This window comes from Natrix helvetica (genome assembly GCF_964273705.1).
Source record: "Natrix helvetica genome assembly, chromosome: 5".
Taxonomy (NCBI): domain Eukaryota; kingdom Metazoa; phylum Chordata; class Lepidosauria; order Squamata; family Natricidae; genus Natrix; species Natrix helvetica.
In genome coordinates, this window is record NC_138551.1 from 64,303,654 (window position 1) to 64,328,405 (window position 24,752).

At 45.9% G+C, this 24,752-nt stretch overlaps 1 long non-coding RNA gene across 1 annotated transcript; it reads left to right on the plus strand.

Moving 5' to 3' along the window:
* The first annotated feature begins 9,313 nt into the window (after window positions 1-9,313).
* On the plus strand, window positions 9,314-23,208 carry LOC309393433. The gene is made up of 4 exons (XR_014175587.1): window positions 9,314-9,338; window positions 19,399-19,428; window positions 19,915-19,959; window positions 23,133-23,208. It is a non-coding gene; the product is annotated as an uncharacterized lncRNA (long non-coding RNA).
* The last annotated feature ends 1,544 nt before the right edge of the window (window positions 23,209-24,752 follow it).

Consider the following 24,752-nt stretch of genomic DNA (forward strand, 5'->3'; position numbering starts at 1 on the left):
AGGGAATCACCCCAGGTCTACTTGTAGGTTCAGGAACGTTGTTTGTTCGCACTGCAACAAACTTGGGCACATCGCACGAGTGTGCCGGAGCGGAGTCCCTGCCTCATGGCAGCCACCCATGTACCGCCAACAGAAGCCCAACCCAGGGGCTTGGCGGAATCAGAAAGGGCGCCCAGAGAGAAATCCACAAGTGTATACCCAGAGAGAAAATTCCCAAAGAGCTGAGCGAGCGTATCCCCAGAGAGATTACTCACAAGGAGCTGAGCGAGCGTATCCCCAGAGAGAATACACACAAAGAGCTGAAAGAGCATTCTATCAAGACGCTCAACGAGAGTATTTTCAGGATGAAGACGATGAGATAGAGTTGACCCAGAGAGAGGAGTTGCGAACGTATCTCACCACAATACATCAGGTCCGCCCTAAGCGACCAAAAAGGCTGAGAGTCACAGTCCTCTTGGAGGGCTCACCCTGCGAGCTAGAAGTTGACACAGGATCAACCCTGACGATTATTTCATGGGCATCCATGAAACAGGCTATCCCTAGCCTCAGAAAGAGCCAACTCCGCGCTCCAGACGTCCTACTGCGAGACTACCAGGGGAACCAAGTCCCCATCGTGGGCCAAGGCACATTCCACATCCGTTTCAAGGACATCGAAGCCCAGCTGCCCGTGACCATCGCCAGCGCGCCATTACAGAACCTTCTGGGGCTTGATTGGTTTGAAGCCTTGGGGTTAGAAGTCACCGGAATCAACGCCATGAGAAACAGCAGCGCTGATCAGATTTTTAAGGAGTTCGAGGACGTGTTCAGCCCCGGTCTTGGTAAGTATGTGCGTAAACCAATATCATTCAATTTAGACCCCAAAGTGGCGCCAATCCAACTTAAACCGAGGCGAGTGCCTTTTGCACTCCGCCCAAAAATAGATAAGGAAATAGATAAGTTAGTGGAGCAAGGAATCCTTGAGCCGGTGGATCACGCGCGTTGGGAAACACCCATCGTGACCCCAGTCAAACCAGACGGATCAGTCCGCATCTGCGCGGACTATAAATGCACAATTAATGTCGCGCTACAACAGAGCGCATATCCTGTGCCTGTAGTACAGCACTTATTGCACTCGTTGGGGCCAGGAAAGGTATTTGCTAAGTTAGACATGGCACAAGCTTACCAGCAACTGCCAGTTGATAGCGCCACAGCGGAGGCCCAAACTATAGTGACGCATAGAGGAGCATTCAAATGCAACCGGCTACAATTCGGCGTGAGCATTGCCCCAGGATTGTTCCAGAGCGTCATGGAACGACTTTTGCAAGGGATACCGGGAGTCGTCCCCTATTTTGACGACATCTTGGTGTCCGCTGCAAACGAGGAGCAATTAAATAAAAGAGTCAGAACTGTTTTGGCCAGAATCAGAGAAAAGGGTCTCCGCCTTAAAAAAGAAAAATGCCAAATTAACGTGCCTAGCGTAGAATTCCTGGGTTATAGAATCGATGGTCAGGGAATACACCCCACTTCAAAGAAAATTAAGGCGATCCAGGACGCCCCCACACCACGAAATCAGACCGAGTTGCAGGCCTTCCTCGGATTACTTAATTTCTACAGCGTTTTTCTGAGGCAGAAGGCGACCGTTGCTGAGCCACTACACCGTCTACTCCAGAGGAACGCACCATGGAAATGGGGACGATCCGAAGCTGCAGCTTTCGCCGGGGTAAAGCGCCTGCTCACCACTGACTCACTGCTTGTCCAATACAGCCAGACCCTACCGCTGGTATTGACCTGCGACGCATCACCCTTCGGAGTTGGAGCAGTCCTCAGCCACAGGATGCCCGACGGAAAAGAAGCACCCATCGCCTTCTACTCCAGAACTCTTTCATCGGCCGAAAGGAATTACAGCCAAATGGACCGGGAAGCGCTGGCTGCTGTAGCTGGAGTAAAGCGTTTCCACGAATACCTCTACGGCCGCGATTTTGAACTAATTACAGATCACAAACCGTTGTTGGGACTTTTGGCGGGAAACCGCCCCACCCCGATCTCCCTTTCTCCACGCATGACCAGGTGGACTGTTTTCCTGGCTGCGTATTCATACAAATTGATTCATCGACCGGGCTCCACTCTCGGACATGCAGACGCACTCAGCCGTTGCCCATTACCTGACATTCTGCCAGACCCCACTCCAGAAGTACCGGTATTGCTCATTGACTGTTTGGACTCTGGACCGGTTTCTTCATACGACGTTGCAAGATTCTCCTCTAAAGACAATGTAATAAAGCAAGTTCAAACTTGGGTTTGGAGGGGGTGGCCGAAAGGAAACGTGGGCCCGGAATTCAAAATGTTTTGGTCAAAACGGGACGAACTCTCAGTGTTACAAGGTTGTTTATTGTGGGGGGATCGAGTTGTTATTCCGTATGTTTTACGTAGAAATGTATTAGAGGCTTTACATGTGGGTCATCCGGGGATTGTTAGAATGAAGGCGTTAGCAAGAAGTTACATTTGGTGGCCAAACATGGACAAAGAAATAGAGGAGTGGGTGGCCACTTGCGACCCATGCCAGGAATCGAGACCAGCACCCCCGGAAGCGCCCGCCACAGAATGGGAGAAACCTAAAGCACCCTGGTCGCGAATACACATCGACTTCGCAGGGTCATTCCAAGGTCAGACTTTCCTTATAGTTGTGGATGCATACTCAAAATGGCTAGATGTAGTCCTAATGACTTCAACCACGGCAGAGGCAGTCATTAAGGTTCTACGGTGACTTTTCGCCACTCATGGCCTGCCCGACCTCCTAGTCTCCGATAACGGGCCCCAATTCACGGCCATGCATTTCGAAACGTTTTTAGCAGGACAGGGAATTCGGCATGCCCTCGTCGCGCCATTCCATCCGGCATCAAACGGACAGGCGGAGAGAATGGTGCGATTCGCAAAAGAGGCCCTCGCTAGGATGGGTCCAGGTGATTGGCAAACACGCATTGACCATTACCTCCTAATTCAGCATATTACCCCAAGCGCAACGAAGGGTAGGAGTCCTGCTGAACTACTCATGGGCCGCCGTCTACGGTCTCACCTGGACCGTCTTCACCCAAATTACTCTGCCACAGCTCCCCCAGACTCCACAAGTAAAATTCGGTCTTTCAGCATAGGGGATTCAGTATACGCCCACAACTATGCAGGGGGAACATTGTGGATGCCGGCAAAGGTCATTGGCATCACGGGTCCACGATCGTATTTGCTGGAACTAGAAGATGGGCGGAACTGGAAAAGGCACATCGATCAACTTCGGGGTCGCCTAGCACACTCAGACCTTCGAAACGAAGACGAGATTTCCCTGCCTACAGAAAGTCAACCACGCGAGAGCCCCATCATAGAAAACTACGACACCTGCGAACCAAACTACGACACCTACGAACCAAGCTTGGAACAAGAAAACACGCACGAAGCAGAGCGAACCCCAGACAACGCAACCGAGCAGACTCCAGAACGCCTTAGCAACGAAGGCACAAAACCTCCCGAACGTGAAACAGGAAAAGCACCCGATCCTGCAACCACTTCTAACCAGCCCGAACTACGACGCTCCTCCCGAGCAAGACAAACACCCACATACCTAAAAGACTATGTTACCTACCGCAACGTTCCATCAAGGAGGGGAGGGGTGTTAGATATTAGCATATATCGTAGTAAGTCTCCCCTCTGGTCCGCTGCTACAGCGGGAAACAGGTATCGTTCTGATTGATCGAGGGGCGTACCCGATCCCTATAAAAGGGGAACCCTCCGACCACAGAGCAAGCTGGATCATTACTACTACTAATAAAGAGCTGTTAAGTCACTACGTGTCCGCAGTCTGTCTCTCGTTGCCCAGATCTAACATTTAGCAATAGCATTTAGACTTATATACTGCCCCATAGTGTTTTACAGCACTCTCTGGGTGGTTTACAAAGTCAGCATTATTTACATATTGGCCGAAAAAATCTGGATCCTCATTTTACTGATCTCAAAAGGATGGAAGGCTGAGTCAATCTTCATTTTACTTTTCTTTATTGTTTGTTGGATATGAATTGCGTTTGTTCCTCTTGTAATGTAAATGCATAGCTGGATTTGGAGGGGCATCAAACCTTGCTTCTATGTGAAGGTACCTCTTGTTGGTTTGGAATTTTCCTGGAAGCAACCAAGTGGCAAATGTGTGGCACATTCATTTCTCATTTTTTTACTTCTCTTTATACCAAAGCAGTTCATCTGATAGCTGAGAAAATATACTCTACAGACAGCTTAATTCTCTGTTATATCTGGAATCTGTAGCACTTTGTCTCATGTTATGCAAAAGGCTTTGCTGTTTTAAATCCTGCTTCTAGTCAAGCATCAATAATGGATCTAAAACCCCCCATGACGCTTCTGGATAATCTTCAATCATGAAGGAATGGCATTATCTGGTCTTAGATGCTGTCCCTCCTTACTGCAATATTTGATCTGATTTGATTATTAAAAATGAAGTAGTGTATCTTTAATATTGATCTTCTAAAAGATCTTAGCACACCCTCTTCCCCCATCCCACCCCTTTTTTAATGATATTGATTCTTCAGATAATTATTCACACCACCTTCCCATCAACTAACGCAATGTCTGAGTAGCACATGGGGAACTTTGTTTTGCCATGTGTGTTAAGGAAGACGTAAATGACTGCAATATGAAATTGCCTCTTCCTTGTGGAAGAAATAGCCACATATGTCTTATTATGCTGCCCATTCTAAATGACTTGATGATTGGCCATTTGATATTTGCCTAGTTAATGATTGTCAAATTCCATCAATAGATCAGAATAGGAGAAAGCTCTCCTGGGGGGCACACTTGTCGCCAGAAATTTATAGAAATATACAGTAGAATACACATTGCTTTTCAGGAATTAATAGTAAAGGTTTCACTTTTAAAACAGACTTTAAAAGTATGTGGATGCATCTCAGTGGTGGGTTCCGGATCCCGTTGCAACGGAGCCCGGTATCCTCCACATGAACGCATGTGGCACAGCGCGTGCATGTGTCTTACTTTCCAGGGACGCCTCCGCAAGCCTCCACGATGCTCCAGCTGCTCGGCGGAGTGTTGCGCAGGCGCTGTTTTGTATTATAAATGTTAGATACTTGTTCTAACTATAGTGGTTTCCACCAAGGTCCTCTGTTCCAACGGGAACAGAGGTTTAATCCTATTGGTCGAAGGGTCTGACAGCTCCCTATAAAAGGGCTGGTGTCTGACTCAACCTTCGCTGGATTGTTCTCACTTGTACTTAATAAAGAGGTGTTGTTACCGTTGAGCCTGTGTGTGCCTATCCATTACCTCATCTAACAATAAACATTGTAAATGTCTAGCATGCAAAATCCTTCCTTAGTAAGTGATTATATATAAGCCCTTTATATCCTTAGTAAGTGAACATATATAAGCCCTTTACTACTAAAGATATCATCCACAGTCTCATACTGGGGAGTAAGGCAATTTCACATACTGGATAAAATTTATTTCGTGCCTGTATGCATTGTTATTATCTCATAAATATGTTCTGGGTTTTTTGGGTGCATTTTTAGCTCCAGATACTCCACCATCACCTCCTATCAAAACAACTATCAAAACTGTCATCACGCCAGAAGTGGCCCCTAGTAAGAAAATTCACACTTTTATTTTCTATAAGAATGCACTGATGAGTGATCAAAAATGTAGTCTAGTAATAATTGTTATATTCACATCACTTATTGCACTTCAAGTGACAAGGATCAAAGGAAGGAACATGTAGGAAGTCTTCGGGGGGGGGGGAGTTATAAGCCACTTGGAGAGGTAATTCTCAATCAAATGAGAGAAGATTAACAATATTCTATGAAACAAATAACTAAAGTTATATCTGACAACACACGTTTTGTATCTTCCCATACTTTTTCAGCACTAATTTATTGTCAAATTATAAAATAAACATAAGCTATCTTATTTTTTTTTCAAATAAGAATGTTATATACAAAAGGATATATTAAAATAGATGCATGAAAGCTGACCATTCTTCATGACAGAGAACTATATACTTGCCATATGAACCTTCTTTAATTAATTTTGAATACAAACACAGAGACAGACATATATACACACATACATGTATACACATACATATATTTACACACACACGTGCACACATACAGGGAAATTTCCCTTTCCACAGTATAACATTGAAGGAAAAGTTTATACGTATGTAAACTTAGTACAAGATCATATTTCAGTCACAAATATGAAGATACATCAGTAAAGAAAATGGACTTCATGAGTAATGTTAAAAGGTTATGTGCTAATATTAGTTCTGCAAATACTAGTATAGAAATATCGTTAGAAATGTCCAGAGGTTCAATGTTTTTTCTCTGGATATTTTGCCCCTGCAGCTTTATACTGTGGGGGAAAGAAAATTTCACTAAGTACCAGTATATATCATTTTTAGTGATGAACTTTAGTACTGTTACCCCAAAACTGGGAGTAATTATGCTCCACTATAATTAACCTAATTATAGATTTTATGCCATATTTCTTTTCTTTAATGTAACTATTTCACATGATGCTATTTCACACTCAGAAAAGTTACCTGGTAAGTCTGCATAAGAATTCTAAAGTTGAATACTATGAACTATGAATACTAGGAAGTAACATATATTATGTTTTTCATAAAAGAAGTTTATACTAATCCTAATTAATTGGCAACATTTTGAAAAATTGTTTGCTCATCTTTAGAGCATCAAATGCCTCATTATTTCCAGTTTCACATTCAAAAACATGGATTCTGACTCATCTTTCTCAGATAAATCTATAAGACTGGTAAATGGAAACAATATGTGTGAGGGACGTGTTGAAATCTTACGCGATGGATTGTGGGGGACCGTCTGTGATGACTCCTGGGATATAAAGGATGCAAAGGTCGTGTGCAAGCAGCTCGGTTGTGGACGTGCTAACAAAGCACTTCAAGGAGCTTACTTTGGTCAAGGCTCAGGAAAAATAACTATGGATGATGTGAATTGTAAAGGGACTGAAGACAGATTGGAGAAATGTTCTCATAGTGGATGGTTCCGTCATAATTGCAACCATGGAGAAGATGCTGGTGTCACGTGCTCAGGTATCTTCTGAAACATAAGGACACAACAGGAAAGAAAATGCAATGTGTTTACATATTTTTCTTCCAATGGAACAGGTTTAATGTTTTCAATATATGTATATATGTATTTGTGTTACAACCCCTGGTATGCCCAAATATGGGAGGGAGCTCACTACTCCCCCTTTCTGTCCTTCGGCTCATTAAGGAAGACCATCCAGGCAGAAAACCATATTTTTATTTTTAATGTTGCCTTTACAACACACACACACACACACACACACACACGTTTTGTAATAACAGACAATCCATTTAATTCAATTCTTATTAATAATTGCAAAGAACCACCTGTTGACAGTGGAGAAACAAAGCAGAAGCAATGAATGTTACCTAAAGAAAACTGCCCTTCAGGCCCCGGAAACAGCAAAAGCATGAGAAAGAAGCTCAGACTGGCTTCCTCGTAACTTTCTTCAGATAGCATCTGAAGGAAGGAAAGAGAGTAAAGTTCAGTCAGGCCTTGAAGACTGATATCAGCCCTATAGGATGAAACAGATTAAGAAACCAACTGGGAGTGTAGTGCTATAGCTACATACACAGATTCTTGAAAGCCTGACGAGAATGTGTCTCCTCTTCCTTATTATCCTGAATTAGGGAGGAATCAGTGCAGGGGTGGGTTCCTGCCAGTTCAAATCTACCATGCCGTTTAGTACTGGTTCCAGCTCCCTCTCCCTGCCCGTACGCACCACGCTTGCCCCGCCCACCACTCAGTGAAAACAACAAATTGGAAGGACCTTCTATGGCTATTGGTAGAAAAGCAATTGAAAAGCAGAGAAAACAACGGATTTGTTTATTTATTTGTATCCCACCTTCATTATTTTTCCAAATAACTCATAACTACTATCTAAGGGTATTGGGCAAAGACTGATATTTTTTTTTCTTATCAGAGGCTTTCACAACTCCATTGCCAAGAGCTGACCTCACAAGTAAGTTTATACACTCAATCTGTAATTTTTCCAAGAAGTTCAAAAATTATTGTTTGCAAATAATAAGTAAACTAAACTAAATAATCAACTAAATAATAATAGAATGACTATGGGAAAAGAAAGCAAATGTAGTAAGCAACAGTGGTGGGTTCCTACCAGTTTGGACCGGTTTGGCTGAATTGGTAGTGATTTGGCAGCCTGGGTCACCGGAACCAGCAGCGACCCAGGCCTGCCACGCCCCCGAACTGGTTCTCCGGGTGCCGCCGTATGCATGGCCATCTTGTTTTTTGCTTCTGCGCATGCACAGAGCAATTTTTATTGCACTGTGCATGCACGCATAGCGTGCATCAAGTACATGTGTGCGTGCTGCACGGCCATTAGCAAACCAGCAGTAGCAACTGCCACAACCCACCCCTGGTAACCAATAGTAATAGATCGATTGGATGCAATCCAAACCAACTGGAGCAAATTCATCATCAGTCAGCTACAAAAGACAACTTTACTTGGAACAGCGTATATCCTGCGAGAATATCTGCAACACAATCGAACATCCACATCTGCCTATGCCAAGTCCTTGGAAAGGACTTAAAAGATAGACAAAAATGCCAAATTCAGGCTGACTGTGTGATGAATCATAAATTGTCAGGTTTACTTTTTGTTCAGTAATTAAGAACAATGTATACAATTCAAGAGGGTTACATTAAAATAGAACAGGCTCTCAAGCATGACCCTTAGTCCAGAGATTTCAACAATATTACAGAACTCTGAGTTTATCTTGCTTCTAGGAACTTCAGCCCTATTCCATTTGGGGAAATCCATGTTAGGAAAGCCTGCCATTTTACTCTGAGGAGTAAATGAGTTTTAACTGCCAATCATTAAGATGCACATTACTGTGTAGATACTGTATGTGTACTGAGATGTCTTTTTCAGGACCACTCTTCCTTCATTCTTCCAATTCCAAAACAAAATCACAAATGGAAAATATAAGGCATTGGATTACTATTTTGTTGGATTGTTCTAAATTGGGAAATGTGAACATATTTCTGCCTTTGTTATTTTATTTTTCTCTCTTTCCTTCCTTCCATTCTGTCTTTACATTGACCCTCATGATGTTTTTGACAAAATTCAGTTCACTATCACACTTTAGTTGTAATCATACCAGATTTTAGTGACTGTTTATAATAGTATTGACAATTAATACAAGTGATATTATTTATATATAATTGTATTTAATTTTATTTTCTGAACAGCTCGTCCTGAAGAAACAAGTGGTAAGTTTAATAACCCCTTTTTCATGTCTTAAAACCAATTCTTTCTGGTTAGTTACTCTGTTTAAATGATACCTTTAGTCATTTAAATAACTGATTTAAAAAACCCTCATTGAAGAAATATTTTTTTGGCAGAAAAAGTCCAAGAGTATCTCTTTCCTCAAAATCAGGAATAGTTAGTTGGATATTAAACCACAGACTGTTAATGCAATATTCAGTAGTAAAAAATTACTTCTTTCTTTAGCAATAGCACTTAGACTTATATACTGCCCCATAGTGTTTTACAGCACTCTCTGTAAAACACTACAAAGTCAGCATTATTTACATATTGGCTGAAAAAATCTGGATCCTCATTTTACTGATCTCAGAAGGATGGAAGGCTGAGTCAATCTTCATTTTACTTTTCTTTATTGTTTGTTGGATATGAATTGCGTTTGTTCCTCTTGTTATGTAAATGCATGGCTGGATTTGGAGGGGCATCAAACCTTGCTTCTATGTGAAGGTACCTCTTGTTGGTTTGGAATTTTCCTGGAAGCAACCAAGTGGCAAATGTGTGGCACATTCATTTCTCATTTTTTAACTTCTCTTTATAGCAAAGCAGTTCATCTGATAGCTAAGAAAATATACTCTACAGACATATTAATTCTCTGTTATATCTAGAATCTGTAGCAGTTTGTCTCATGGTATGCATAAGGCTTTGCTGTTTTAAATCCTGGTTCTACTCAAGCATCAATAATGAATCTATAACCCCCCATGACCCTTCTGGATAATCTTCAATCATCCTGAAGGAATGGCATTATCTGGTCTTAGATGCTGTCCTTCCTTACTGCAATATTTGATCTGATTTGATTATTAAAAATGAAGTAGTGTATCTTTAATATTGATCTTCTAAAAGATCTTAGCACATCCTCTTCCCCCATCCCACCCCTTTTTTAATGATATTGATTCTTCAGAAAATTATTCACACCACCTTCCCATCAACTAACGCAATGTCTGAGTAGCACATGGGGAACTTTGTTTTGCCATGCGTGTTAAGGAAGACGTAAATGACTGCAATATGAAATTGCCTCTTCCTTGTGGAAGAAATAGCCACATATGTCTTATTATACAGTAGAATACACATTGCTTTTCAGGAATTAATAGTAAAGGTTTCATTTTTAAAACAGACTTTAAAAGTATGTGGGTGCAACTCAGCGGTGGGTTCCGGATTCCGTTGCAACGGGGCCCGGTATCTTCCACATGAACGCACGTGGCACAGCGCGTTCATGTGTCTTACTTTCCAGTGACGCCTCCGCAAGTCTCCACGATGCTCCAGCTGCTCGGCGGAGTGTCGCGTAGGTGCTGTATGCACCATGTGCATGCACAGAAATGCCAAAGGTTTTAAAGGATAGGTAAGGAGCAGGCGGGCCCTCCGAAGCACTGTACCGGAATGGTACCCGGTGCTCCTGGCAGGCTCTGGAATGCCCGTACCGGGGCGTACCGCCTGTAATTCACCACTGATGCATCTATAGGAACAGTTAATTCAATCAGAAAAAATGGATTCATTCATTACCTTTTTGGTGTTCTTTGTAGTTTATGTATTATCGACAGAGAGCTATTTTCTGACTGTAAATAGACAATGAGGATTATTATTATTTTATTATTTATTTTACTGTGCTTCTAGACTGCCCCCTCTCCCAAAAGGGACTCGGGGCGGTGTACAGTCCATGCAAAGAATATCAAAATACAATAAATAGAAGAGTTAAATATGTACAGTTAAATATGGAGGAGGTTAAAATAGAATTAAAAAGAACTGTACAGTTAGCCAGTATATATAAATATAATTTTAAAACCCCTAAGACACACACAAATTTAAAACAAATACCCCTAAAATAACCAGTTAGTACGTCTACCAGGTGGTAACAGTTGTAGTTATGCCAGGCCCGCTAATCGGAACAGGTGAGTCTTCAATTTTTGCCGGAAGGAGCGGAGGTCAGTGGTGGTTCTGATGTCGGGGGAGAGGTCATTCCAGAGGGTTGGGCCCATCACAGAGAAGGTCCTACTCCTTGGTGTCGCCCGTTGGCATTGCCTAGTGGACGGCACCAGGAGAAGCCCCTCCCTGTGTGAGCAAATTGGCCGCAGGGATTTGTGTGGGAGGATGCGATCCCGCAAGTAACTAGGTCCTGTGCTATGGAGCGCTTTAAAGATAGTAATCAGAACCTTGAAACGCACCCGAAAAACCACAGGCAGCCAGTGCAGCTCGCGCAGGAGAGGTCTTACGTGGGAGTACCTAGTACTCCCCATCACAGCCCGCGCGGCTGTGTTCTGAACTAACTGCAGTCTCCGGGTGCGTCCCAAGGGCAGCCCCATGTAGAGAGCGTTGCAGTAGTCCAGGCGGGACATCACCAGCGCATGAGTGACCGTGCGTAGGGCATCCCGGTCCAGTAGGGGGCGCAATTGGCGCACCAGGAGAACCTGGTGGAACGCCCCCCTTGCCACGGCTGCCACATGGTCATCTATTGACAGCCGGGCATCAAGGAGGATGCCCAAATTGCGCGCCCGTTCCACAGGGGGCAATTGTTCGCCCCCTATGACCAGCGATGGAATCAGCTGGCTGAACCGAGGTGCCGGTAGCCACAGCCACTCAGTCTTGGAGGGGTTTAGCTTGAGTCTGTTGTCCCCCATCCAGACCCCGACGGCTTCCAAACACTGGGACATCACTTCGACAGCCTCGTTGGGGTGGTTTGGGGTTGAAATGTACAGCTGAGTATCATCAGCGTACAGGTGGTACTCAACCCCAAAACCACGGATGATCTCACCCAGCAGCTTCACATATGTGTTGAACAGGAGAGGCGAGAGGACCGACCCCTGTGGCACCCCACAAGTGAGTGGCCTCAGGGTCGACTCTGCCCCCCTGTCAACACACATTGCTTCCGGTCGGAGAGGTAGGAGCCGAACCACCGCAAAACGGTACCTCCGACTCCTATCCCCTCCAACCGGCGCAATAGGATACCATGGTCGATGGTATCAAAAGCCGCCGAGAGGTCTAATAGGACCAGGATAGAGGAACAACCTCTATCTCTGGCCCTCCAGAGATCATCGACCAACGCAACCAATGCTGTCTCCATGCTGTGCCCGGGTCGGAAGCCGGACTGGCGTGAGTCTAGATAATCGGATTCGTCAAGGTGTCGTGGAAACTGCTGCGCCACCACATTCTCAACAACCTTCGCTAGAAAGGGAAGGTTGGAGACTGGACGATAATTAGCTAGCTCCGTTGGGTCAAGTGAAGGCCTCTTAAGTAAGGGCCTCACCACCGCCTCCTTCAAGGCAGTTGGTAAGGATCCCTCACCCAATGAGGCATTCACCAGGCCCAGAAGCCAGCCTCGGGTCACCTCCCAAGATGCCAGTACCAACCAGGAGGGACACGGGTCCATTAAACATGTGGTGGGTCGCAGCCGTCCACGCAACCTGTCCAAATCCTCGGGGGCAACAGAATCAAACTCCTCCCAGGATGGTCTCACAAGACTCGCTGTTGGCGGCCCATCCGGTCCACTGAGGGGGGCCCATCCGCTCCAGATCTGAGCGACTTTGTCCTGCAGATATTCCCCAAACTCCTCTGCTCTGCCCTGCAAGGGCGCCCCCTGCGTCCTCTGTGATAAGAGGGAGCGGGTCACCCTAAACAGGGCGTCAGGGCGGTTATCAGCGGACGCAATAAGAGCGGCACAATATCTACGTTTGGCCGCTCTCAATGCCACAAGGTAGGTCCGTAAATAGGCTCTTACCTGTGTTCGATCAGATTCGGAGCGTGAGGACCTCCACCTGCTCTCTATTTATTTTTATTTTATTTATTTATTATTCGTATTTATAGACCGCCCCCCTCTCCCGAAAGGAACTCGGGGCGGTGTACAGTCACTAAAATGCGTTATAAAATACATACATAAAACAGTTAAATAATTAAATACGTAGGTGGAGGAGGTTGCAAGACTGTATATAGAATAATAAATATAGTACATTAAAAACTCTAATAAACCAGGAGTTAAAATATTACCCAAAATTACCCATTAAAATATATCCACCAGGAGGTAAAAACTAAGAATGTGCAAGGCCAGCTAATCGAAACAGGTGAGTCTTTAAATTTTGACGGAAGGAACGGAAGACAGTGGTAGTTCTAATGTCGGGGGGGAGGTCATTCCAGAGGGTTGGGCCCATCACAGAAAAGGTCCTACCCCTAGGCGTCGCCCGCTGGCACTGCCTAGTGGACGGCACCAGTAGTAGTCCCTCCCTGTGAGAGCGGATTGGTCGTAGGGATGTGTGCGGGAGGATACGATCCCGCAGGTAACTGGGTCCTGTGCCATGGAGCGCTTTAAAGATGGTAATCAATACCTTGAAACGCACCCGAAAAACCACAGGTAGCCAGTGCAGCTCGCGCAGGAGAGGTGTCACATGGGAGTATCTTGAGCTCCCCATAATCACCCGCGCGGCTGCGTTCTGGACTAGCTGTAGTCTTCGGATGCGTCCCAAGGGAAGCCCCATGTAGAGGGCATTGCAGTAGTCCAGGCGAGACGTCACCAGCGCATGAGTGACCGTGCGTAGGGCATCCCGGTCCAGTAGGGGGCGCAATTGACGCACCAGGCGAACCTGGTGGAACGCCCCCCTTGCCACGGCTGCCACATGGTCATCCATAGACAGCCGGGCATCTAGGAGGACGCCCAAATTGCGCGCCCGCTCCACAGAGGGGAGTTGTTCACCCCCTATGGCCAGCAATGGAGTTAGCTGGCTGAACCGGGGTGCCAGTAGCCACAGCCACTCAGTCTTGGAGGGGTTGAGTTTGAGTCTGTTGTCCCCCATCCAGACCCCGACGGCTTCCAAACATCGGGACATCACTTCGACAGCCTCGTTGGGGTGGTTTGGGGTTGAGATGTACAGCTGCGTATCATCAGCGTACAGATGGTATTCAACCCCAAAACCACGGATGATCTCCCCCAGCGGCTTCACATATGTGTTGAACAGGAGGGGCGAGAGGACCGACCCCTGCGGCACCCCACAAGAGAGTGGCCTCAGGGTCGACCTCTGCCCCCCTGTCAACACACATTGCGTCCGGTCAGAGAGGTAGGAGCCGAACCACCGTAGAACGGTGCCTCAGACTCCCATCCCCCCCAGCCGGCGCAATAGGATACCATGGTCGATGGTATCAAAAGCCGCTGAGAGGTCTAATAGGACCAGGATAGAGGAACAACCTCTATCTCTGGCCCTCCAGAGATCATCAACCAACGCGACCAAGGCTGTCTCCGTGCTGTGCCCGGGTCAGAAACCGGACTGGCGTGAGTCTAGATATTCGGATTCGTCGAAGTGTCGCGGAAATTGCTGCGCCACCACATTCTCAACAACCTTCGCCAAAAAGGGAAGGTTGGAGACTAGACGGTAATTAGCTAGTTCCGTTGGGTCCAGTGAAGGATTCTTGAGCAGGGGCCTCACCACCGCCTCTTTCAAGGCGGTTGGCAAGGATCCCTCACCCAACGAAGCATTCACCAGGCCCAGAAGCCAGCCTCGTGTCGTCTCCCAGGATGCCAGTACCAGCCAGGAGGGACACGGGTCCATTGAACATGTGGTGGGTCGCAGCCGTCCACGTAACCTGTCCAAATCCTCGGGGGCAACAGAGTCAAACTCCTCCCAGAGTGGTCTCACAAGACTCGCTCTTGACGGCTCGTCCGGTCCACTGAAGGGGGCCCATCCGCTCCGGATCTGAGCGACTTTGTCCTGTAGATATTCCCCAAACTCCTCTGCTCTTCCCTGCAGGGGTGCCCCCCGCGTCCTCTGTGATAGGAGGGAGCGGGTCACTGAAACAGGGCGGCAGGGCGGTTATCGGCGGACGCAATAAGGGTGGCACAATGTCTACGTTTGGCCGCCCTTAATGCCACAAGGTAAGCCCGCAAGTAGGCTCCTACCTGTGCTCGATCAGATTCAGAGCGTGAGGACCTCCACCTGCTCTCTAGACGTCTCCTGTGGCGTTTCATCACCCTCAGCTCCTCGGTAAACCAAGGAGCCCGGGTGGATCGCTGCCGCAGGAGATGTCGCAAAGGCGCAACCCGGTCCAAGGCCCCAGCCGCCGCCCTATTCCTGGCGGCCGCTAGGTCCTCCGACCGGGAGCGGGTCAAGGCTATAGGTATTGGCCCAAGCTCCGTCTGGAATCTATCCGGTTCCATCAGGTGCCTGGGGCGGTACCAGCTTAGACTGTCTGGTTCCGCCTCCTCGCGGTGGGAGGTAGCGCCAGGGAAGTTCAGCCAGAGAGATGAGTGATCAGACCATGACAGGGGCGTGATGACTAAATCCCCCATTCCCAGATCACTCGTCCACTGCTCAGATACGAAAACAAGGTCCAGTGTGTGACCACCTTCGTGAGTGGGGCCCTGAACTAATTGGGTCAGGTCCATGGCCGTCATGGAAGCCATGAACTCCCGAGCCACCTCAGAAGCCTCTCCCGTCGACGGCAAGTTGAAATCCCCCATAACCAGAAGCTTGGGGGTCTCAACTGCCATTTCCGAGATCAGCTCGAGGAGCTCGGGCAGGGCTGCTGATGCATTGTGAGGAGCCAAGTATACAATCAGCAAGCCCCACTGCCTCCCTGGGCCCCATTTCACACCAAGGGACTCACACCCGGGTATCTGAGGAACAGTGAACTCTCTAGGCTCCAAACATTCGCGAATAACTACCGCCACCCCACCACCCTTACCCAGGGCCTGGGGCTGATGAAATGCCCGGAAACCCGGTGGGCACATTTCCACGAGGGGCAAACCGCCCTCGTGGCCCAACCAGGTCTCCGTTATCCCTGCAAGGTCTAGCTCCCCCTCTGAGATCAACTCATTGATGAGGGGGGCCTTGTTAATCACAGACCTTGCATTGCAAAGCATCAGCCGCAGGCCCTCGCTCTGTAGCTCCTGACCACCCAGACTGCAGGGGTTGGTACAAACGACCGGGCGTAGCCAGCAGCCACGGTCTCCCAACCGACCTTGGGATCTGCTCCTGTCCTCGCATCCCCCTCTCCCCACGACCGTTGTAATAAAACAACCCTCCGTTGAAATGACCTTTTCTTTCCCCCCCCCACCTCGTTCCCTTCCTTCCTGGACTCACCTGTTTGCCTGGCACTGGCTTCCCTCCCGGTCTGATGGACCCTCCCCCCCACCCTGGAACCCCCTAAAAAAGATACAAAGCATTTAATTAAAAAACCCCTTAGCTTCCGTTTCCTGCACCTCTCGGGGTTGAACAAACCCGTCATCGAGGCGGGCCCTTGAGAGAGCCAAGGGCCATGCCTGCGAGAGAGGGGCCTCCCGCAGGCGGAGCAGGTCTGACCTCAGGTAAATTGATATAAGAATCCAGTGGGTGCTGCAGATGGTAACAAAGTCAGGGGGGGGGGGGGTAAGAGGCAGAATCCTGTTCGTATTTGGATGAGGATAGGGGGGGGGCAGATAGAAGTCCAAATGTCCAGATGGTGCAGGCATAATAGAGGTGGCAAAGATGATAAACGATGATAAAAGATGACAAAAGTGGGTGAAAGCCCTATATGGTCCCGAGTGGGCATAAGATGGTCCCAGGTGAGCATGAGCTCATGGACAGAAGTCTAGGGTCCTCAGTGGGTGGGGGGGCGTTCTTAGCCTAGGCCTGCTTAATCCAGGCACCACTCCGGCCTCTCCATGGCCCTAGGCCCGATCTTCCGGTAGTTTCTGCTGTTCTAGACCACCCCCGGCCTCTAGACGTCTCCTATGGCGCTTCATCACCCTCAACTCCTCGGTCTACCAAGGGGCTCGGGTGGGTCGCTGCCGCAGGAGAGGTCGCAAAGGCGCAACCCGGTCTAAGGCCCCAGCCGCCGCCCTATTCCAGGCGGCCGCTAGGTCCTCCGACCGAGCGCGGGTCAGGGCTACAGGTAATGGCCCAAGCTCTGTCTGGAACCTATCCGGCTCCATCAGGTGCTTGGGGCGGTACCAGCTTGGACCGTCTGGTCCCGCCTCCTCGCGGTGGGGGGTAGAGCCAGGGAAGTCCAGCCGGAGACATGAGTGATCTGACCATGACAGGGGTGTAACAGCTAAGTCCCCTATTCCCAGATCACTCGTCCACTGCTCAGATACAAAAACAAGGTCCAGTGTGTGGCCACCTTCGTGTGTGGAGCCCTGAATTAATTGGGTCAGGTCCATGGCTGTCATGGAAGCCATGAACTCCCGAGCCACCTCAGATGCTGCTCCCGTTGACGGCAGGTTGAAATCCCCCATAACCACAAGCTTGGGGATCTCAACCGCCGTCTCCGAGATCAGCTCGAGGAGCTTGGGCAGGGCCGCTGATGTATAGCGAGGAGCCAAGTATACAATCAGCAAACCCCACTGCCTCCCTGGGCCCCATTTCACACCAAGGGACTCACACCCGGGTATCTGAGGAACAGTGAACTCCCTCGGCTCTAGACCTTACCGTATAACTACCGCCACCCCACCACCCTTACCCAGGGCCCGAGGCTGATGGAATGCACGGAAACCCGGTGGGCACATTTCCACGAGGGGTAAACCACCCTCGTGGCCCAACCAGGTCTCCGTTATCCCTGCAAGGTCCAGCTCCCCCTCAGAGATCAACTCATTAATGAGGGGGGCCTTGTTGGTCCCGGACCTTGCATTGCAAAGCATCAGCCGCAGGCCCCGGCTCTGTAGTTCCTGGCCACCTAGGTTGCGGGGGTTGGTACAAAGGACCAGGCGTAGCCAGCAGCCACGGTCTCCCAACTGACCTTGTGATCTTCTCTTGTCCTTGCATCCCCCCCTCCCCGCGACCGTTTTAATCAAACAACCCTCTGTTGGAATAGCTTGTTCCTTCTCCCCCCCACCCCGCTCACTTCCCTCCTGGACTCACCTGTTCTTCTGGCACTGGCTCCTCTCCCGGCCTGGTTAACCCCCCCCTCCCTGGAACCCCTTAATAACAAAGAAAAACATTTAGATAAAAAGCCCCTCAGCTTCCGTTTCTTCCACCTCTCGGGGTTCGCAAACCCGTCATCAAGGCAGGCCCTTGAGAGAGCCAAGGGCCATACCTGCAAGAGAAGGGCCTCCCGCAGGCGGAGCAGGTCAGACCTCGAATAGATAATAGATAATTAGTTAAAAGCCCAGTGGGATCAGGGTGCTGATAAAAAAGTTGATAGACGATGAGTTGGGGTCTTAGTGGGAGGAAGGAGATGTTAATGTACTTGGATGAAAAAAAAAGGGGGGGAATGATCGAATATCCCTTAGTTATGTAAAATGGCAAAGATGACCAAAAGGTGGGAGACTATTCAAGATGGTTCCAAAGGCTCCCACCCAGCGCTCCAAGGTTCTCCAAGGTGCAGGGTAAAGTTTGGGGTAGAGCTCTCCAAAATTCACCAAACTTCACAAAGGTTCACAGAGACTCGTAGTAGGCATTTGGCGCCCCCCCTGCTGGCATCGACAGTGCCCGGGGGGGCATAGGGGCATGGGAGCAGCCAGGATATGATGGAAAAACGACAGGAGTCCCTGGCAGTGGCGACCTTTCTTTCCCATCACCCGCTGCCATAACCGTCTCCAATTAGTCTCTCCCGGCTGACTCACAGCCTCCTAGCCTTGTCTTGTTCTCCTCCCCGGTCTTTTGTTCTTATTACCAGAGTCTTTCCGCCGCCAGCATCCATGCAATCCTCGCGCCTCACACCCATCAGTCCTGTTCTCCTGTTCTCCTCCCCGGTGCCTTGTTCTTCTTACCAGTGTCTTGCCAGTGTCTTTTCGCCATCAGCGCTAGCACCAGCGCAATCCACAACGCGCTGCGCTGCGCGCCGCTACGCGCCGCTATTGCCGCCATTACAGCCCAGCCTTCTCCTCGCTTACAGCTTACAGCCTTCCATTCCGCCGAACTACAAACTCCCCCGACCACCCTGGCAGCCCGAAACGAGCTCAAAACAAGCCAGGGTGGACGATCCACCCTGTGGATGATTCCAAATCTGATAAAGAGATAGTTACTCTAGTTTTTATAAATTACTCACTGAAATATATGACTGGATAAATGGAAGAATGGTAAAAGTAATAGGAGTGACGTTTAAATTTCCTTTCTTTAGGAACAGGTGTTATTGGAGAGGATACCACTCGTGAGTAGCAAACTTCTTTTTTTCCATTCCAAATATAACTTTCTAATAAACTGTTAAGTATCAATGATAGGTGTCATAACCTCCAATTGGATTTTTTTCTTTAAAAATAATAATTAGCTTGTTCACCATTGGTCTTTCTACATCTAGAAGTTCAGTGAAACTATTGGCTCCATGGATGTGACTATCATCTCAAAGACTAATCTAACTGTCATTGATTGAGGATATATTTTTGAGGAAAAAAAGACTTTATTAAGTTATGACAGCAGTTGTTTCGTATTATAAACAATGTAAATCTCTAGTACGCAAAAATCCTTGATTGGAAACTAAGTGATCATATATAAGCAGTTTACTACTAAATATATCCCTGCAGTGTTAAGCTGGGGAGTCAGATGGGTTACTGTATTTATTTCTTTGTCTGGCTTCAGTGCTATTATCTCACAGATATGCTCTGACTTTTTTTGTGCATTTTGGTTCCATCTTCTCCAGGTCCAACTGCTATCATATTAACTAACTCATCAGAAAAGGCCACTGGTAAAAAATAATAATCATATTTTAATTTTCTATAATCAAGCACTGATAAGTGATCAAAAATGTAGTCTAGTAATTGTTATATCAACATCACTTATTGCACTTCATGTGACAGGGATCAATGGAGGGAACATCTGGGGATTTAATAGAAGTGTTGGAGCCAGTCAGAGAAGTAATTCTCAACTGAGAGTCTATTTACTAGAAAATCAATATCAGAAATCTGTGAAACAAATAAAAAACAAATTCATACACTAGACCTTTCTTTCTATTACATATATCAGATCAGTAAAAATCCATTCTAATTCCAATTACTCATTAAGTCACTCCCTCTATCTTGTCCTTATAGAATAAAATATTTTTCTTCTGTGCAATAACTATCAAGCAATTATAAACTTCTTTTTCTCAAAGGATTCTCAACCTTGTTAGTATCTATGAAGAAAAAAATTCCACGCCTGTTTTCTTGAGAATTGTAGATTTACTTGGAACTTTTCTTTCAACTATATGGAAGGCTTGTAATTAAACCATCATCGTAATAGAGAGTAGTACCAGATTTATATTCCAAAATTGCAGTTAAATTATTTGCATAGTCTGGTACTTGTGAAATTGCCTCAGTGATTTGATAACTTTCTACACTTAATGGCACCTCTGAATTAGTCATCATTATTCCAATTACTTAAATAGTTCGTTCCTCTTGCTTTTCTAACATTTTTAGAACATAATTGAACCATAAAGTGAATTGTTTTATTTAAATACTTCTCAAGCATACTCTGGCAATCTGATAAAGGCCACGATTTTTTTTCATGTTCTTAGCCCCCTCTTGTGGTCAAGGAATAATTTTTTAATACATTGTTTATGCTTCCTGGCCAATCAGAATTTATACAAATTGAAAACTTTCAGCCACCCACAACTAAACAATCCAAAGCTGCAGAGCACAAAATAAATAAATAAATAAATAAAACCACAGCTTGTTATATTCTTATGTTTTCCATCAAAGTTAAAAAAAAAACCTCCATTCTTCCTTATTTTAACTTGTCTCCAACAACCCTCTTCCCTGTCATTTACAATACAATACAATAATAGAGTTAGAAGGGACCTTGGAGGTCTTCTAGTCCAACCCCCTGCCTAGGCAGGAAACCCTATACCGTTTCAGACAGATGGCTATCCAACATCTTCTTAAAGACTTCCAGTGTTGGGGCATTCACAACTTCTGGAGGCAAGCTGTTCCACTGATTAATTGTTCTAACTGTCAGGAAATTTCTCCTCAGTTCTAAGTTGCTTCTCTCCTTGATTAGTTTCCACCCATTGCTTCTTGTTTTACCATCAGGTGCCTTGGAGAATAGTTTGACTCCCTCTTCTTTTTGGCAACCCTTGAGATATTGGAACACTGCTATCATGTCTCCCCTAGTCCTTCTTTCTCTTAAGCTTAACATACCCAAGTTCCTGCAACCGTTCTTCATATGTTTTAGTCTCCAGTCCCCTAATCATCTTTGTTGCTCTTCTCTGCACTCTTTCTAGAGTCTCCACATCTTTTTTACATCGTGGCGACCAGAACTGAATGCAGTATTTCAAGTGTGGCCTTACCAAGGCATTATAAAGTGGTATTAACACTTCACGTGATCTTGATTCTATCCCTCTATTTATGAAGCCTAGAACTGTGTTGGCTTTTTTGGCAGCTGCTGCACACTGCTGGCTCATATTTAAATGGTTGTCCACTAGGACTCCAAGATCCCTTTCACAGTTACTACTACTGAGCAAGGTATCACCTATACTGTACCTGGGCATTCCGTTTTTGTTGCCTAAATGTAGAACCTTACTCTTTTCACCATTGAATTTCATTTTATTAGATAGTGCCCAATGTTCAAGTTTGTCAAGATCCTTCTGTATCTTAAGCCTATCTTCTGGAGTGTTGGCTATTCCTGCCAGCTTGGTGTCATCTGCAAATTTGATGAGTTCCCCATTTATTCCCTCATCCAAATCATTGATGAAGATGTTGAAGAGTACTGGGCCTAAAACAGAGCCTCGGGGTACTCCACTGCATACTTCCCTCCATGTAGATGCAGTTCCATTGAGGACTACGCGTTGAGCGCGGTTGGTGAGCCAGTTACGAATCCATCTGGTGGTGATGCTGTCTAACCCACATGCTCCTACTTTCTCTAGTAGTAGGTTATGGTCTACCTTATCAAAAGCCTTACTGAAGTCCAAGTAAACTATATCGACGGCATAGTTATTATTTATATAATAACTATGTTTATTATTATTTATTTACCAATAAGGAAGTCTCAGAAATGAGACAGATCTTCAAAATGTATAAAAGGCTGTGACTGCAAAAAGTTTATTTTAGCTTAATAAAGATAATAATCTTACAAACTGATTAAGAGTAATATGCACTTCTTATTATCTGTTTAAAAAATAAAATCCAAAATGGCTGCTACTTAAACAGCAAAGTGATTGCAACCCTGTCCCCCAGCTGCTCCTGAAGCTTCTTGCAGACCATTGTTGTATGGAGGGTCTTGTGGGGTGATACTAAGACTATGCCTAAACTGGGAGAGTCATAAATGAAAGGAAAATGGTTCCCTTATTAGTAGTTAAAGAAATCTTGGTCCAGAGGAAATCCCACCAGACTGATCATTCGCCATTTTCAGGAAGGTCAATTGTTTGACGATATATCATTCACTGGGGGAAAAAGACTTCATTTAGTCACAACAGCAGCTGTTCTGTATTATAAATGTTAGATACTTGTTCTAACTACAGTGGTTTCCACCAAAGTCCTCTGTTCCAACGGGAACAAAGGTTTAATCCTATTGGTTCGAAGGGTGTGACAGCTCCCTATAAAAGGGCAGGTGTCAGACTCAACCTTCGCTTGATTGTTCTCACTTGTACTTAATAAAGAGGTGTTGTTACCGTTGAGCCTGTATGTGCCTATCCATTACCTAATCTAACAATAAACATTGTAAATGTCTAGCATGCAAAATCCTTCCTTAGTAAGTGATTATATATAAGCCCTTTATATCCTTAGTAAGTGAACATATATAAGCCCTTTACTACTAAAGATATCATCCACAGTCTCATACTGGGGAGTAAGGCAATTTCACGTACTGTATACAATTTATTTCGTGCCTGTATTCATTGTTATTATCTCATAAATATGTTCTGATTTTTTGGGGTGCCATTTTTAGCTCCAGCTACTCCATCTCCACCTCCTATCAAAACAACTATCAAAACAGCCATCACACCAGAAGTGGCTCCTAGTAAGAAAATTCACACTTTTATTTTCTATAAGAATGCACTGATGAGTGATCAAAAATGTAGTCTAGTAATAATTGTTATATTCACATCACGTATTGCACTTCAAGTGACAAGGATCAAAGGAAGGAACATGTAGGGAGTCTTGGGGGGGGAGAGTTATAAGCCACTTAGAGAGGTAATTCTCAATCAAAGGAGAGAAGATTAACAATATTCTATGAATCAATGTCAGAATTCTATGAAACAAATAACTAAAGTTATATCGGACAACACACAGCCCTATAGGATGAAACAGATTAAGAAACCAACTGGGACTGTAGTGCTATAGCTACATACACAGATTCTTGAAAGCCTGATGAGAATGTGTCTCCTCTTCCTTATTATACTGAATTAGGGAGGAATCAGTGCAGGGGTGGGTTCCTGCCAGTTCAAATCTACCATGCCGTTTAGTACTGGTTCCAGCTCCCTCTCCCTGCCAGTCCGCACCACGCTTGCCCCGCCCACCACTCAGTGAAAACAACAAATTGGAAGGACCTTCTATGGCTATTGGTAGAAAAGCAATTGAAAAGCAGAGAAAACAACTGAGATTTGTTTATTTATTTGTATACCACCTTCATTATTTTTCCAAATAACTCATAACTACTATCTAAGGGTATTGGGCAAAGACTGATATATATTTTTTTCTTATCAGAGGCTTTCACAACTCCATTGCCAAGAGCTGACCTCACAAGTAAGTTTATACACTCAATCTATAATTTTTCCAAGAAGTTCAAAAATTATTGTTTGCAAATAATAAGTAAACTAAACTAAATAATCAACTAAATAATAATAGAATGACTATGGGAAAAGAAAGCAAATGTAGTAAGCAACAGTGGTGGGTTCCTACCAGTTTGGACCAGTTTGGCTGAATTGGTAGTGATTTGGCAGCCTGGGTCACCGGAACCAGCAGCGACCCAGGCCTGCCACGCCCCCGAACTGGTTCTCCGGGTGCCGCCGTATGCGTGGCCATCTTGTTTTTTGCTTCTGCGCATGCACAGAGCAATTTTTATTGCACTGTGCATGCACGCATAGCGTGCATCAAGTACATGTGTGCGTGCTGCACGGCCATTAGCAAACCAGCAGTAGCAACTGCCAGAACCCACCCCCGGTAACCAATAGTAATACATCGATTGGATGCAATCCCAAACCAACTGGAGCAAATTCATCATCAGTCAACTACAAAAGACAACTTTACTTGGAACAGCGTATATCCTGCGACAATATCTGCAACACAATCGAACATCCACATCTGCCTATGCCAAGTCCTTGGAAAGGACTCAAAAGATAGACAAAAATGCCAAATTCACGCTGACTGTGTGATGAATCAAAAATTGTCAGGTTTACTTTTTGTTCAGTAATTAAGAACAATGTATACAATTCAAGAGGGCTACATTAAATAGAACAGGCTCTCAAGCATGACCCTTAGTCCAGAGATTTCAACAATATTACAGAACTCTGGGTTTATCTTGCTTCTGGGAACTTCAGCCCTATTCCATTTGGGGAAATCCATGTTA